Here is an 18983-nt window from a genome sequence, read left to right as displayed (position 1 = left end):
CTATACACTCTTATCTGATTATAAGCGAAAGCTGAAGATATAATTCCTAAAAATTAAATTTCTACAGCGTTTTTTCCGTGATGCAATTTGATGTGACACACCCTATACGTTCTACGCACGACTCGCTGGCAGCCAGTCCAGGGACATCCCAAGCACGAATTGAATTATGTACCCTGTTCTTTTTTGTATTCTCCTGTCTACATTCCTATTATGTTTACCATAAAAGACAGTACATCTCTTAGCCATGCATGTCTTGCCTGCGGTCAATCAATTCATCCCCTCGTATCGTATCATTGTGGTTTAGTGCAATGGTGGTGGACGAATGACCGCCGTGAGGAAAGGGGAAGGATGGTGGCTGGGAATATTTGATCGCTTATCTTGACGTGCACTTTGGATATGCTTTTAGTGTTCAAAGAACCACTGCGTTGTCATGACTGTTTAAAGATTCAACTTAGAACCGAGCCTTCCCAAACGATGAATTGGTGAAAGGTAAAATGCATAATGCAGACCAAAGCGTTTGTAATCGATCGTTCAAGTCCGCTAAGCGATGAGCGATGCGGAACAAATATTTCTGATTTGAATGCGAATGATGAGATGCAACTTAGTTGCGTTGATTCACATAAACCGAGCATATTAATATTTCATATACTCAAACACTACATACGGATGTTACGGTATGATGTAGCAAACTAGGCTGCAGCTGAGCTATTTTCGTTCTATCGCCCTCTAAGCGATTCGCCGTTAGAGTAATCATCATTTATTTTCACTTTTTGCGTGACATAACTTTCTTTGTGGAATACATGGAACGCTCTTTCTCCCCCTGGATTCCGAGGTAATCTTGGACATTTTCCGAAACCATTAATCACCGAAACTTGCAGTAAGATTTAGCACAAGCAGAAAAGTTATCCGGTTGAGAAAAGTTCCTTTATCTTCTAAGTCGTGGAACTTTGATTAAAGATTTTTCTGTGGTGCTGGTTGAACTGCGATACAAAATTCCGGTTTGATCGGAACATTCCATCATGGTCTCACTCTAACTGAACTTATCAAGTATTAACATTTGAATGAAATTTAATCATTCGAAGAATTCGTTCCTAAACATGCAGCAACTTACTCTCAGCGACGTACAAATTAAATATTTTACATTTAGGGGCAGAATTGGTGCATGTTCAGTGTTACCCCCATGGCCCACCAATGCATCCGCGCTGCACTTGCATCTTTCAAAATTTTCATCAACTTCGTATAATTATACCTTTTCAATGATAACGGGTGACTAAAATTTTGGAATTTTTCAGAGGCTCAACAACAAACGGACTCAGATAGAAATGAGAGTGTGTATGTGTTAGCTCTCTCGCTCTCTCTGCTAGTATTTTATGTTTTGTTTATGCTTGCTCAGTTTAACTCAAATGCCACCGAAACAAGAAGCATTTCGCGAGTGCGTTGTACCGTTTTGTCTCAAATTCCGAACACTTCATTTTTAAATGTAAATTTACCAAACTTTTATATTTTTACAAATAATTGAATGAAGATAGCCCTGACATTCTTTGGGGTATAAGCTTCATTTTAAAATCAAATCATTTTAAATATAAATTTACTAAACTTTTATGTTATAAATAATAGGATAATGCCTTACATTCTTTGGAGTATAAGCTTCATTTTGACACCATTTACAGATATCGATATAGCCTATAAATTATGATATTAAACATTTGCAAAAAAGTGACAGTCAAAACTAGGCCCCGGCCAAGAGGATATGATCCGCGAGTTGCAAATTCAGCTGTCATTGCCAAACTATCAAACTACTCGGTAAGCTCAAGGCAGATCTATGAAACAAGGTGCGCCCATTCGCTAATCATAATTAACTCGAAACAATCGTCAACTTCGCGAAAATTTAAAGAAGGCAGTTTTGTAATCTTAAAATTTGAATGGAGATCCTAAGTTATTCGATTACTTAAACACGACGCTCTCTCAACCATTTGGCTATGTATTTCACCACACACAACATCCACAAAAACTCACTATTATGATATAAAATCATCATCAGACACAATTCCAGTTCAATACTACGTAATACTGTATTGCAAAGAATACACATTCGAAATAGAGAAGTAAATTTTCATTCATTATTTTTTATTTTAGAAGTGTGTTAATGTCATCCGGTAAATTCATGGCTGTTGAGTGGTTTTCACATTTTGACCCACCAGGTGGTATGTTAAGCGTCTTAATTTACACCAAGTTGAGAGTTTGGCTGTCAAATGCTGTGTATTAGTATATGGATGCCCTGAGGGTGGTCAAAATCTGAGAGAGAGGAGTCAGCTGAATGACAGATAGTTTGTTTCCTTCTTATTCTTTTTACGCATTCTCATGAAGAAAATTCCAAACTGACAATTTCAATCAAGCAAGTTGTTGTTATTCATTTATGAGAAATGTGTTCAAACTTTACGTGAACCTTTGTTTGTGAATACATTTGTGCGTTTTTATCCCCGATCTGATTTTTGACTTAGGACTGCGTCTAACAGGAATATATGAGGGGTAAAAAAATTTGAACACTGATCATGTAGGAAATAATAAAAGATGTACCAGGTCAGCCCACATCATGGCTTCCAGCAGCATCGACCCTTCAAACAAGTTTATTTTTACTTTTGATAATTTCGATATGGTTGCTCTAAAGAATTATTTCGAAGATTTCTAAAACAATATCCGAAATAAGAAGCAAACGGGTTTTTATGATTTGTTTATCGGTGGAGATCTTGTGTGAATTTATGGGTGTTTTTGGCACATTTGTGACTTTTCGTTCATTCAGTTTTCGCGAATTCTTTCATTCTTTCACTGGTTCCAGGTTGACCTATTGCTGCAAGCTCAATGAATCGATTTTTGCAGTATGGGCGATGATAGTATATTCTCCGATGCAATTTGAATATGCAGCGTATGTGGAATATATAAAATAAGTGCTGAGCTTCCAATGAAAAGAGTTAACATTGATTTCTCTCAGGTGCATTTTAAAGGAATTTTGTTTGTGTCCGATGGAAATAATAATAGGTTGACTAAAAAGGATGCTGTGTCTGCATTTTGAACAGGCAGTGATCACGATTCGGATGAAGATGAGAATTATCCTACCAGTCACTGAAAATCCAATCGAATTGAACGATAGTGAAGATGAACCAATTAGTCTTGTCCACAAAACTAAAAGGGCCAAGATTCTTTCTCCCCTTTATGTGTGATATAATTTGTATACCAACATATCTGTCGCTTCCAATCAGTCTACATAAATGTTGTGCTCACTCTGCCCTCCCTCACAACACCCACTTCCCGTTAGTGACATTGATGAGTGAACATTGTTTGTGCGAGTGTCGAGCAGGAATGAATTGTCTTTCTCGAGATTCATTGTAATCTTACGTTGATCACACTTGATCGAAGAAATTACAAATAGAATGTGTGTGACCGCAGTATTTGATAAACTTTTTCTGAAAAGAACTGGATTTGATTTGCTGAAAGCACTATCTTGTTTTCTCTCGTGTTGTGCGTTATGTGTGGCGATAGTAGTTTTTTCGAAGTTGCTGTTGATTTCTATGGCTTCGGCATTTTCGGCTTGCATGCAGCGATTTTTGAGGATTTCTTGACTTTTACTTTCGGGCAGCCACACCAGCAATGGCAGCAGCTTTCTTCTTGCTGGTCGCCTTCTTCACAGCAGCAAGTTTGTTTTTTGCAGCAGTAACTGATCTAACCGCTGTACAATTATAATTGAGTTGATTTTCGAGCTGGAACCTGCTTATTTACAGATTTTTGTGATTTCAATAGCTTGCTTTCAAAACAATTTTTGAGCTATTGAAACAAGTTTTTGGATCAATAAGTAACACACATATAACGCGTAGACATTTTATCTTTCGAATGAAGCGGTTATCATACCATTTCTTTCAAACGGCGAAGCGGTTTTATTGCTCAAAATCCTGTTTCTCCAATGTAACACTCTCGTTCTCGAAGCTTTGAACTTACACCCCAGTATAGAAATAAAAGATGTAGTCCGACGTCAAAATTATTTTCACATAAAATGTCTTGCGAAAAAATGTCAAGTTGAAATTTTCTACATATTTCAATACTCCCCTTGGTTCACCGTAACTGGTTCGCGCTGACATAAGGGTGATCACAACAAATGCGAGCTGGCTCCTCTCTCTCAGGTCAAAACCAATGATAAAATGTTTGCAAATTCCACAAAAAACAAGCATCGTACATTTTTCAGGTTTTGCAGTTGTTTCAACTATTTTGTTTGCTGTTTTCATGTTGAGTGCTGAAGGGTGTGTCACATCAAATTGCATCACGGAAAAAACGCTGTAGAAATTTAATTTTTAGGAATTATATCTTCAGCTTTCGCTTATAATCAGATAAGAGTGTATAGATCACGTTGGCCATGCTTCACTGTCAATTTTTCGTAAATTTGGAAAAATGTCGTCGAACGAAAAAGAGCGTCGTGAATTAATCCTGTGCACTCATTTCGAGAATCCGGAGTTGTCACATCGGGACATCGGTAAGATGCTGGGAATCGTTCAATCCACGGTCAGCAGAGTACTAAAACGATACTTCGAGAACCTAACCATCGACCGGAAGGTGAAGAACAGCAAAAATGGATGCTCCGTCAGTGAAAAAGATCACAAGCGCGTAGTGAAGCAGTTTAGACGTGATCCGAGAAGTTCGGTCCGGGATGTCGCCAATAAGCTGAATTTGTCAAGTTCATTCGTCCAGCGGACCAAGCAGCGGGAGGGCCTGCGTACATACAAGGTTCAGAAGGCTCCTAACCGCGACGAAAGGCAAAACATGGTGGGGAAGACGCGAGCCCGGAAGCTGTACACCGAAATGCTGACGAAGCCGCATTGCCTGGTAATGGACGACGAAACCTACGTCAAAGCGGACTTTCGTCAGCTGCCGGGCCTGTTGTTCTTCTCCGCAGAGGACAAATTCAGCGTTCCGGAGGAGATTCGCAAGCTGAAACTATCCAAGTTTGCCAAAAAGTACATGGTGTGGCAAGCGATCTGCTCTTGCGGAAAGTGGAGCGCCCCCTTCGTGATGACCGGCACGGTAAACGAGCAGGTTTACCTTAAGCAGTGCCTACAGAAGCGCTTACTACCACTATTGAAGCAGCACGAGGGCCCGACCATCTTCTGGCCGGATCTCGCTTCGTGCCACTATTCAAAGGACGTGTTGGAGTGGTACGAAGCCAACGGGGTCACCTTCGTGCCAAAGGAAATGAACCCGCCCAACGCGCCGGAGCTTCGCCCAATAGAGAAATATTGGGCGATTATGAAGCAGGCCCTCCGGAAGAACCCAAAAGTTGTCAAATCGGAGGCGGACTTCAAGAGAAAATGGATTTCTGTTCAAAAAAACTACAACCTGACGTTGTACAGAACCTTATGGACGGGGTAAAGAAGAAGGTGCGAGCATATGGGCTTGGGCTCGAAGTATGAATAAAAAGAAAATGCCAAAAGTTGTTTAATAGTTTTTATTTTACTGTCTAAAATTTTCAAAAGGATCGGTTTACTGGGCGAATTTCTACAGCGTTTTTTCCGTGATGCAATTTGATGTGACACACCCTTTAGATAAGGTAAGAATCAACAATAAATGTTATAAATAATTGAATAAACAAAACCCTGACATTCTTTGGGTTGTAGGCTTCATTTTAACATCATTTACACGGTATCGATACAGCCTATAATTTATAATACATACATTGTATTTTCGAAAAAAGTGACTGTCAAAACCAATAATAAAATGTGATAATAATAAAATAATTCATTCCGTAAAAAATAAGCATCCTGAATTTTCCAGTTTTTGTAGATGTTTTGTTTTTGCTGTTTTCATGTTAAGTGCTAGAAAAGGTAAGAATCTACATGTATGAACAAATGACTTTTATGCAGAAATCCTCATCAAAATTAATATTTAAGTAGTGATCACAATTTGAATCAAATTTCAACGCATGATTCAATTTCTAAATAGAAGATGTTTGAACACACTATTTTCAGCCACATACAGCATTAGTTTACAAATTGGGGTACAAGGACAATCCAATTCAGGTGCAACAAAAAGACCATTTGTTAACACATATTTGTGACCTATTTTCTTGCAAAACGTATAGTTTGATACGTTTTGAGCCCCCCTCCCCCTCTCTGAGGGTGGGCTGCCATACAAATGAAACACAAATTTCTGCATTGCTCGAGAATTAATCAAGCAAATGAAACCAAATTAGGCATATTGATGTTTTAGGGTGCAATAAATGTTTCTATGGTGGTTAGACACTCCTTCCCCTCTCTAAGGGGGGGCTGCCATACAAATGAAACACAAATTTCTGCATTACTCAAGAATTAATCAAGCAAATGAAACCAAATTAGGCATATGGAGTTATAAGGGTGCAATAAATGATTCTATGATGGTTAGACACTCCACCCCCCCTCTGTAAGGAGGAGCCGCCATACAAATGAAACACAAATTTCTGCATTACTCGAGAATTAATCAAGAAAATGAAACCCAATTTGGCACATGGTGGTTTTAGGATGCAATAACTGTTTTTACAGTGGTTAGACCTTCCACCCCCACCCCTCTCTAAGGGTGAACTGCCATATAAATGAAAGACTAATTTCTGTATAACTCGAAAACTAATCAAGTAAATGGAGCCAAATTTGGCATGCGAAGGTTTTAGGGGACACGAAACGTATAAATTCGTCAGCGATTCCCAAAGACTTCTGACCTTGACGTCGCCTTATAAAAGGCGCTTGGGTCGAGTGACCAGGGCCTCAACCACCACCCTCCTAAACTGTCACCTGGTATATGAAGACAGCCCTTTTTGTGGATCTTAACTTCCAAAGATACGAGGAACATATCATTTGCATTTTTGAATTTGAGATTAAAGTGTTCGGAATTTGAGTCAGTGACATATTTTTAGTTTTTCACCATGAATATGTATTTCAATTTTCAATGTAGTCAAATGAGAAAAAAACTCTATTTTATCCAAAAATCAAATTAATTTCACGAAAGAGTCCGACTTTGAGTAACGAGATACTGTTTAATGGTCAACAAAGCTTAAGTGTTCGGAGTTTGTGACAAAACCGTACATGTTTTTTATGTATGCTGAGGTTTTTTCTTACATCAGATATCCAAAAATCTGAGATGTGATTTTTGTCGTTCTTAAGTTATGATTTTTCTAAGTTAACCGTTGGTCCGAAAAATTATATTTTCCCCCTTGTTTCAAAAATGATAAGAAAAAAATGTATTTTCGCTGTTCGGAATTTGAGACAAAAGTTTTTGGCATATGTATCAGTAACAGAAATGGTGTTCGGAATTTGAGACAAATGTGAATAAACATATTTTTAGTTTTTTACCATGAGTATTTCAGGTCGGGCTCGATTATATACAGACTCGATTATATACAATTTTGGACTCGATTATATAGTTTTTTTTTTCTATTTAAAATATAACTTACTTCAAGCGAAAATGAAATATTTCAACATATAAGTGAAAGTTTATTGGCTATTATGAGTACAGTGGAGTGAAAAACGTGATTTTGAAATATTCTAGTTGAAAATTCACCAGGAATTGTTTAAAAAGACATTGCAACGAAATAAGGAAAGATAGATGTTGGGTGTCTAAGAACGGATTGTAGAGGGGTCAGAGAGCTTCAATTTGGTGGATAGAAACATTCCATTTTATTATGATTTTTTTTGGATAAAATTAAGGATAGAACACGAACAAATGGGTATACATGATTGAGTGTAATGCAATACACCAAACTAATGTATTATAATTGTCCAATAATTGATTGTTTCTATAATCTGGAGAGTGGCCATTTTCCCCCATCCTCCCCTAATCGATCCAGCACGCAGTGATGATACGAGATCTGTTCAAAAAGTATCGCAACTTTCGTTTTTTCGCGGGCTACGTATATTCGATTCTAGATTTTTCTGTGGCATTATGATGGTACTCATGGTTTTCACTTATGCTGACAAGTATGGCTATTTTGAATGTTCAGTTAATTTTTGACAACTGCTTTTCTTTTTCTTACCAACATAATGCTAAAAAAAACTAGAATGGAATATACGTAACCCGCGTAAATTCGAAAGTCGCGATACTTTTTAAACAGACCTCGTATTGATGCCAAATTGCATGTGGCTGCATTCCGTTTGTCTAGAAAAGTGTATAGGCAAATCTCGACATCGCGAGAACATGAATGAATCCATTGGCGCTTTTCAGAGCCACCAAACCTTTCACGAAAGACTTATTAGAAGTTATTACGAGTTTTTACAGTATGATGCATTCTTAAGTGATATATCATCGAATCGGAAATTCTCTAAGTTTTTTTTTAAATGCTATACGTTAAGATTCCTTAATCCGTAAGTGGCTCAAATTAATGAAAATAGGAAACATTCTTATTTATCCATATACTGTTATTTTTAAATTTCCCTGCCTACCTATTCATGCTTTCAATAAGGAGTTTGTTGTTATTTACTCCTTACGATTGTATACGATTCATACGGCCACATTTTCGTACAAAGTTGCATCCAATCTAATCACCGCTCAAATCGGTCGCTCCAAATTCAAATGCAGCGTTTGTTCTACGGCCATTGTGGAGAGAGGAAATAGAGAGAGAAGAGACAATAGTACATTCTAATGCTAATATCACACACTGTTATTTTTCTCGATGCTAATTCCCAGAGCGAAATCACTTTGGAGTGTCGAGAGTGTTGTGAATGGAAACTATTGTATACAGTGGTGCAATTTAGTTGTTCGGTGGAGGCACCGCCTTGATGTTCAGTTAATGATGTTCTGATCTGGTGGAGAGTGTTTCTGTATTCTTGCATCTCACGCACTCATTGTTCTTATTAGAGATGTCGGTTGATAGCGGCGGAAGGTGTTTTCTATAACGAAAATCTAATAAAATACAAAAATATGCGAACCGTTCAACACTGTTGCTTTGATAGAAGAATGCACATTGTGATGTAGGACAAAACCCATTCGATTGATCCTCCTCCTCCTCCTCCTCCTCCTCCTCCTCCAACAAGTGAAGGCTTGTAAAAAAAATAATTCTTGAACATTCGGGTATCTTTAGTGTCAATAATAAAAATTACACCAAAGGCCTTCGAAAAAAAATATTTTTCAAGGTTTGGCCGCTAACGGATTAATGAACGGGTGAATGGGAGGTTCGACGAATTCAAATAATCGAATTTCCGCAATTATAACCGAATATTGTATCGAATACTTCTAATTCGAATTATGGCCACTTCGAATAATTAGAGGCGATTACTACGATTGATAAACCAAAGAACCATTTCCAAGGTTAATACATTTTCAAATCAAGAGATAAGTAAACGTCAGCTTTTATCTCTGCGAACCTTGTTTCAAAGTTTCCCATTAGAATGAGCAGAATGTATTAGTTAGTTTTATTATTTTTCGAAATCAGTATCGAACTTTCATAGTAGAATATTATCCTTAACTATTAAGATTGCCTTAGGGGAACTTGTAATTAGGGAAACTTGGGGTAAGCCCGGCCCCATAAGGGAAAGTATTGTTTTGTGAGATCTGAGGGCACATATTGTTTTGTTTCCCTCACAGAATCATTGTCTTTTCAACGGCAATAGCAAGTAATAGTTAATTTTCAAAGCTGACCTAAAAACAGAGCTCTACAACCAGTGCGGGTGATATCGGCACCCCATGAGGCACTCTCAATTTGTCAATAAATATACTTGACATCAGCTGAACCAGTTTGAATGTGGCAACCACCAAATGGGAGGTTTTCTTATTCTAGATGTCGCAATCAAATATGGGTCGAATCGCTCAACTGATTCAGGAAATATGGTCGAAACAAGCTCCGGTGAACATGGAATATGGAAAAGAAAGGAATTTGATCTTATGCAAATCTATCTACGGCACCTCAAACCACACCACAATTAAATTACTAGTTCGATGGAATTTTGGTCCTAGTTTCGAGTTTACTACCTTTCACAAAACGTGATCATGTAATGTAGACCTGGAGATTCCAAAGTCTAGGAAGCACGTTTGACAGAAACTCCACCAACAATAGCCTGTTTTACAAGGGCGAGTTTCTCCTGGGACCCACTCTCGCAATTCGATTTCTTTGGTAGCTGCGAGGCATCTGAGATAGATGGAAAATATGTTCCAATAACCTTCAACTAATTGAAAATCATGCCGGGCTTACTTCACTCAAAGGTTGACGGTCTTACCCCAACAGCATACATTTTTTAAGGAGACTATTTCTATTAATTTATTGCTTTAACTTAACTCTGAATTCCACTACCGGAAAATTACATCCGGTTGCACGTCATCGGCCCCGCGTTTGTTTTGATTAATATTTTAACATTTTACGAATCACGGTGGGTTGGATTTGATTTAAAACGTCCAAAATAATGAATAGTAACATTACAGTGTTCCAAAACATAGTTAATTAGAGTTTTCTAGTAAAACTCAATGGGTGCCTGTCTTACCCCCAGTGACGGGCTTAACCCCAGTTGCTCTACATTCTTGCTATTTTTGAGAAATTCAAGTGGGCCACTTAATCCGGTTAACGCGTTTTAAACCCATTTCCTCTACTGCTTCCGCGTGACCTGTACAATGAATGTTATTGCAAGGTTAAAGTGCCGCTATCGCCGAATGCAATTCCATAATAATCACAATTGCAAGTCTGTTAGCGTAAATAAAATAATCAGTTTTGTTTTTAAATGTAAACAACACATTCATTTATATACGTTTCACAAGTATTTAACCACACCAAATATGTCATTGATTGGATAGTGTTTAAATTTCGCTGAAATTGACGATGTGAATTCATTCGCAGGGAAGACCACAACTCCCGAAGTTTTTTTTAGATCAATCCATAGTATGAACATGAATAGAATGAACGAATGGGTGTGCTTCAAACAGGAAAATCAACCAACGATTCAATTGTATTGTCACATCACCCAGTTTTGAAGCAATAATTTAAAGCAGTTTACTCATAGCACAGCCGGTTGAACCATTTATTTATTTTCGTAGATAACATGTTTTGCCCAAACTGAGCATCCAACCTCAACCAAAACATTGCAAATAATTAAGTACCGAAAAATGAACTACGTGCCCTTTGCAGGCAACTGTTCTTCGATAGCTGTAAATAAAGTCACGCGCTTCGGACCTGTACGGAACAAAATTGTTTGAACAACTTTGTTTAGCCAATATATATAGCGGGTCTTTTACGCGCTCCAAACAATTTTGCATCAATTTGGGAGTGACCTTTAGGCCTGCAACATGTTACATTTGTGCGCTTTAGTGACACTGTTCTTTGCCGGAGTATGGACCGTCCCAGCCGGAACGAGAAACGGTGGCGTCAACAGAATTCACATTGTGATCGACTTACGAAAGGATGGAAACAATTCCAGTGAGGAAGTGCGTGTGTATCGAGAAGTTGACGACTCCCAAGAAGTACTAACCGATACAACAGCAAGTGCCACAACAACAACTACGTCTACAACGACGTCGACGACAACAACAACTACTGAGCTTCCGATCACGCACCCAACAACTATGCTGCCGGTTATTCAGGATGATTCTTCGGAGGAGGTTCTAGACGAGAGCTTCATAGCATACAGTTCCTCCGAACAGCTGCCCGAGATTCAATCAGCGCCATCAGAGAATGGAAAAGGTCCAAAACTAATGCTGATGGGTAATTCTCCCAATGTAGATTACTTGAAGCGTGAATTCCCACCGGTAAAAATAGTCGTAAACCCTTCCAAAACGAAGGAAAGTAAATCGGTAATAGCTGAGTCATCGCTGACGCCTGGATCAACATTCGAAGTCGTTGGAACGTTCAAAGAAACGACGCGATGACAATGAACCAATGGTTATGTTTAGTTAGTGATAGAGTTTTAGGGTACGTACAAAATAAAAAGAGAAAAAAAATTACATCCGTGTTGTTATTGTGGTTGGTGTTTTGGCTCTGGACGACGTGATGCAAGCAGCTCGCATGAGGTTTATCCAATCGATTAATAAATCAACATCTTGATATTCGTTGCTGCTAAACTTCACAATGTGAGAACAATGTTACAATGGAAAACATGTATACACAACGATAGTAAACTCCGAATCCAATTCGTTAATTTCAGATAACTTTCAAAGGGAAAGATATCCACTCACCATAAATCACTCAATCGGTTCAATTATTCCGATGAGAGTTTTATTGCACCAAAACACACTCCCCATTTCGGAATCATGAAATCAAAATAATTAGAATAACGTTTCCGGAATTGGTGTTGCACAAGGTTCCATTATTGGCTCTTCTGCTCCGAGACTGAAGCAAGCAGAGGATGTTGCCATTAAGGTTTTCATTAATTCGGAATTATAACCGAAGAGCCTCTTCCAGGTTTGTGCGTGGAATGCTTTTATTACTCGTCCGTACGACTGTGCTAGTGGCAGGATCCAGCCAGAGCCTATATTCTCCCATTTTGCACCGAGAAAAGGTCATAAAACTGTCTCCTGCCGGATACGGGCCAGGAATACACTGGATAATTTACGATCCGTTGCCGGAGGCTCCCTTTCTGTATGTGTTTGTGTAGAAACTCCTAATCCTAGCTCTGATATGGTTCGTTCCACGCAATAAATATTGTTCCAGGGCCGCTCGGAACGGCAGAAGCAAGTCTCCACTTCCAATGAAATTAATCATCATTGTCGATTCATTCCGAAGGTGCCACATGTTTTAAATTTTTGAAATGATTCCTCTTCCCAATATCCTGAAACAGTCCGTCATTTTGCGCCAGCGGGAAAGGCGACAGAACTCATTTCCGCTAAAAGCGTCATTGCATCGATTTTTTTTCCACGCCGAAGCACCCACGCAGCATCAGTTTGCGTCATCATGCCGAGAGCATGACATTATACACATGTATATCTATAGCATCGCCAAGAGAAAATCTAAGAAATACGTTTGTATCGATTTGACATGTTTTCATTATATTCCACTCTATTCTGTGCGACGAATGATACGAGATGGCTCAAGTAACAGTATTCCCGAAGGCGAATGGCACGACTATCGTTCGTCACAAGGTCAAATTTAACTCGGGTATCAAATGGGAGTTACAATGTTAGGTAGCTTCCAGTATAAAGTGAGAAACTTTGTTGTTTCACGTCACTTGCGACACAGAATTGTTTATTAATTACATTCGACTGAAATGGACTGGCTGGAAAATAACACAGAGGTGAGGCTTGCGACACAATGTTTCGCTTCTTTTCAAGCTTCCTTTGTATCGAGCAAAACCGTTGTATGTGCCAGCAACATTAGGAAAGAAAAGAAAAGCATCCAACATTTCGTTAGCTGGTGTAAGTGTTGGTTTTCGTTGTCTTATTTTTTTATATTCGCCATGGATAGAATGATATGCACGGTGGATAACTACGTTTTCGCTGTAGTATTGATGTAATCAAATTGTATTCCGCTGTTACTCCATTTTGGTCGGGGCAATTCAAGAAACACAAATTGGACCAATCAAAACGTTTACCTAATGAAGTTAGTAAATCAGAAACAGACTTGTAACAGAAACAGCGGAAGCAATACTAGCCACTAAGGATTATGTAGAACTGAATACCGGTTTAGATTTTTGTAGTGTTCAGATTTAATTTTTTTTTTTCACATATCTGCTTATTAGACGTAGGCCTACGTCAATATGGAACGAAACGGACGTCCCAGTCGTCGAAATGTTGACTAACCCAGGTCGGAGATAATATATCTATATTAATAATCCAAATAAGTGTTAGATTGGGTTTAGATCTGGTAGGCAAGCCAGTCCATAATTAGGAGTCCATGTTCATTCGTGTTGATGGAAAAGCTATCTGAACCAGGCAACTTAGAGAAAATTCTCCACGAATCACCAAAATTCCATCTTTAATGTTGAGGGTCGGAAAAGAACGTGGTTCATCCCAACTCAACTTGGATGGAATTTATTCATACTGGAGGGACTGTCTGATATATGAATATCACCAAATCATTTTGCTTAAAATAAGCTCAACAATTGAATTCATGAATTGAGTGCAATTGAATCAATCCAGCAATTGAATGGTAACCCAGTCCAATACATCAAGCTTATTTTTGTATTAAGCCTTATTCAATCTGTTCCAAGAGGTTTTTTGTACAACGTTCAGTTCCGTTACGATCGTGCTTACGGGACGGCCTCGATGATCTACATTGCCGGGTGTATAAATATTAAACCGTATTTTTTCACTGAAAACACACGTTTATTGTATTCGAATAGATAAAATATTTATTTTTTTTAAGAAATGTGCATTGGAAGCTGCATATTTTCTCATCTATAAAGGAATTCATGAATGCATTGCCAAAAAAAATAATATCTTTGTGCGTTGAACCAAACGTTTTGAACTATCTATAACCATAATTCCGGTTTTAAATTTCTACACCTTTTATTTTTCCGTCACCTTCAACAATTGACTTGTCGGAGTGTGATAAATCTACACCATCAGATACACGGATTTTTCAAAATTATTGTTTTACATATCCTATAAATGGTACAATACCAAATGAAATCGACAAATGACAAAACATGAGTATTTTTGATTCGAATGAAAGTTCGTATTACGCTTGGGTCGTAGGAAATATGAGTTTTACACAGCAGTTGGGAATTTTTTGACTCAAGTGTAACTTTTCAATAGGGCGTATCGATTTCAGTCAGAGAAATCTTTGATAATTTATATCTCAAAAACTATGAGTCGTTCCGAAATAGTGTCTTAGAGAGAGTTACAGAGTATTGATGTTCAAATATGAAAAAAATATACACTGAGAAAAAGAAACAGTACTCTTTTTTTCATATGAAATAGAAGTCATGTGATAAATTAGAAAAATGAGTCGAAGATGGTAAAACTATTTATGGCGAACTTTGTGAAACATCGAATTTTCATCAATTTTCGAAACTTAGAATTTTTGTATGTTGAGAATCATTTTTAGCCACACATTATGAATCCTGATGTGATTTAAAACAAAAAAGCTAATTATTCCGCAGCCATTCTCGAGATATTTAAAAAAATATTTCTAATATATTGTCCTTTTTATAGTAAACTAGCTGACCCGGTAAAAATTGTCCCGCCCAAAATTTGTGTTTTGTTAGCAATACCTTCAAACATCCACGTTTTCTTACTATGAGCAAGTTCATGGGTCCAATCGCAGAACTGTTCAATGATTGATCTTCTAATCGACCCCGTTGAATTTACCTTTTACTATAAAATTCTTAGTATTTCTAACAAAACTCATCATTATAATATCAGATTATTTTCAGACGCAATTCTCGTTCAAGATTTTTCAACCACTTGCAAATAACATGTTTCTCCGTTACATGGAATAAATGTTTTATACAGAAAATATAATAGAATAAAGACAGCCCTAAATCGTTGAATTCCATCCTCGAGTTCTGCTCTTATCAACACACCCATCGTTTTTTTTTTTTTGGTATAGATAGAAGAAGATATAGAAGTGCGTTTCAACACATTAAAATCCATTTCCAGTTTCGAACAACGATCAATTTCGCTAGCGCAAACATGAAATGGACTAACAGCCCTTGTCAATATGTAATTGTACATATGGAAATTTAATGAAAAATACGTTTTTGAGAGAAATGAATTTTAATTTTTTATATAACTTTTTTTTCAGCGAAATCTTTTTCCAAAAATTTTGGTATTTTTCTTTAAAATTTTAAACAATTTTCTACATTTCATCCTCTGACATGAATTTTGTAGATATCATAGTTTTTAAGTTATAAATTTTTATAAAAAGTTGATAAAAAAATGTTTTTTTTCCAAAAAGTAATAATTTTTGAATATTTCAAGTAACGTTCCGAATCATATTTCGGACGCTTAAGGCATATGATGCAGAAAACAGATCTAAACTTTATGCACAGGTATTTGGTAGATATTTTCAATAAATTAGTTCAATATGCTTTCCAGCTTTCTACTCTGGTATCTATTTGATTGAAAACATAAAAAAATAATCGAATAAAATGCTTTTCAAATGAAGCGAATAAGAATCAAACTTCGGACACTAAATCAAATTTCGGACAGATTGAATTCAAATTTCGGACACTTTGTTTTGTAATTTTATTGACGAAAATAACATTACACTTGATTATATTTTATAGTCAACTGCGAAACACTTACCAAGCAATCACAGCAAACTGTTAACGATGAGGAGAACTGATGAAACACGGGAGAAATTTAAATATTTATGAACGGGTAAATTCTACGTGCTCACGCAAAACAAACGTCAAACACATACAATAATTAGTGGTGCTGTTGATTTTTTTTCCTACTATGTGATAATTCAAATCTTATTTTCCAATGAAGTGATAGTGAAACATATTATTCGTGTTACACAATCAAAACACTAACCGTTTTTAAAGTAGAATTGAAATCCCAACAACACAAACATACTTCGTTGATTCAATCGGACGTTATAAAAATTAACTTGTTTAAGTTATGCCCTGATTGTACCTGAAGTCAGGTATCTTTAAGGTACCTCGGTGTGTGTATATAAAGATACTCAGTGTTAATCTAGGGAATGTCAAAATTCCCTAGATGCTAGTAATTTGACTAGCTGGTTCGGATTCTACTGACAAAGAAAACGCTTCTTCCGTGGACGAATCGAGAGTAATTTATTTCTGTGATTTCTACAGTTTTTATACTAAAACTATCTCCCCAGTTCTTAATTCTACCCTCACCACACATAGCGATAAGCTACCTGAACATCTTATCACAATAATAACTGCCTGTTGGTGCGCAAGGGTATTCATTACTTCTCTTTTGCCTTGGTGCCAAACTCTTTTTGCCTGCGTCATTTCAGTTATTCCTGCCATGTGTTCTACCTGCTTATCCGGCAATCTCTTTTTGCCTGCGTCATTCTAAGTACCTATTTTCTAGTTGTTTTCTCCCTTTCTCGCTCCTATACGAGATACGGGGAAAACATGTGTTTCATAATTCAGTTTCTCCTATTCTCGCCGTTGCTCGAGATAGGGAAACACATATTTCTTTTATTATCCCTAGATCGTAAACAAATTTTACCACCGGCCCTGATTTGACATTTCCGTCCGTAACACTCAGATTAATTTTCATTTGGAATTGCTCTAGTCTGGCGCAAAACAGGCACATAATGCGCCCCCATTAAAGTGGTGATATTCTAATAGCATTGTAGCATCGTGAATACAACATTTATTTACTTCGTTATACAGGTCGGATTCTCAATTATATATAGACTCGTTTGTATATGGTTCGATAATAAACAATTTTAGACTTCATTATATACGGTAGGATTTTTTTTCTATCATTCAAGTATGGCCTATTTCATGGAAAAAAAATTAATATTTCAACGTTGAGGCGAGACTTAATTGGCTTTTATAAATACAGTGGTTTTTGAAGATTTTAATTGAAGGTTCACCAGGCAGTTTAAGACAAACAGAGCCAGACATAAAAAAGTAGTTAAACAACTTTGTCATTGTTGAAATTCGAACATATGTGTAGAACGATTTTTCTTCAAAAAAAAAAAAGATTTTCTATCAACTGGAAGAGTCTGGATATACAAATGTATTTTTTTATATGAGAATTGTATTTCCTGCTTCAAGAGAATGAATCAAAAATTAAATTTTTATTTTACAGCGCGGACTTGATTATATACAGTTTCTGATTTCTTTTGACTGTATATAATCGAACCTATATATAACGAGTCAAAAACAAATTTTTATTCGTTTTTTTTTGCATGAATTTTTCTTTAGTTGAATAAAAAATAAGAATTTCAGTTTTGATTCATCCCCTAAAAGTCAGAAAACAGCTTTCTCATATGAAAAAAAAATCCAGATTCTCTCAGAAGGTAATAGAAGATCACATTTGATGTAAAAAAATCCCTCTACGCATATGTTCGAATTTCAACAATGACAGAACTTTTTTTTCTTGTTTCGGACTCTGTTGCCTCAAACTGGCTCTATATTGAGAAGTACACAACGGAAGACAATTCTGTTGCTTTCATTTGAAAGATAAGAAAATTTATCATGGGATACAGTAGTGGAACATCTAAATTAGTGGATTTTAATAACATTTTGGAAGTGAAAAACTTTAATGTTATTAAAATGTTAAATGTTAATGATGTTATTTTATCCTTAAAAATTATATTAAAATAGATTGTTTCTGTCAATTAAATTGAAGCTCTCTAACTTGTCTACAAATTGTTCTTTGACACCATAATTTCTATCTTTCTTAATTTGGCTGCAATAGCGATATAAACAATTCCCGGGGGAAATTCAGGCAAAATCTTCAAAAATAACTGCTTTTACCCCACTGTACATTTAATAACTATTGTATATAATCGAATCATATATAATCGAGTCTGTATATAATCGAGTCCGACCTGTATATCCAAAAAGCAAAAAAATATATGAATATAAAAAATCAAACAAAATTTTTTCGATTCGATTATATACAGTGAAAAGGAACTGTATATAATCGAGTCCGCCTGTAAAATGCAGCATTTCGTTTGAATTCATATGTACTTCAAATACAGTGAAAAGAAACTGTGTATAATCGAGTCCGCCTGTAAAATGCAGCATTTCGTTTGAATTCATATGTACTTTGATGTTGCATCGTATGTGACGCTGGGCATATATCCGCAAAATATCATAGTTTGTCATGGAAAACGTAATAAATGTTATAAAAACATCTCTAGAATAAGGCAAACGGTTAATACGTTGAGTCCCGTGTTGGTCCCTAGGGACTGATGTTGAGCTTTTCGTTAAAAAAAACGTTGATCACTAGGATTGGGAGTTACAAAATGAGGAAAAATTTAAAAAAAACGATATGTGACTATTTTGTAGTCGAAATTCTGCATATTTTCTTTTTATGCAATAAATATCTTTAGGGGCGGGGACTGACACTGATATTGTGCAAATGCTCTCGATGCGGACTGAATGGAAAGCGTAACCAAAACA

At 36.7% G+C, this 18983-nt stretch overlaps 1 protein-coding gene across 8 annotated transcripts in view; it reads left to right on the top strand.

The window, feature by feature from the left end:
• Window positions 1-18983, top strand: part of LOC129779772 (protein winged eye) — a 619088-nt gene that overhangs the window by 90291 nt on the left and 509814 nt on the right. The window lies entirely within an intron of this gene.

Source organism: Toxorhynchites rutilus, chromosome 3, assembly GCF_029784135.1.
Source record: "Toxorhynchites rutilus septentrionalis strain SRP chromosome 3, ASM2978413v1, whole genome shotgun sequence".
NCBI lineage: Eukaryota > Metazoa > Arthropoda > Insecta > Diptera > Culicidae > Toxorhynchites > Toxorhynchites rutilus.
The sequence above is the reverse complement of the archived record's forward strand: the minus strand, read 5'-3'. Positions and strand labels throughout refer to the sequence as shown.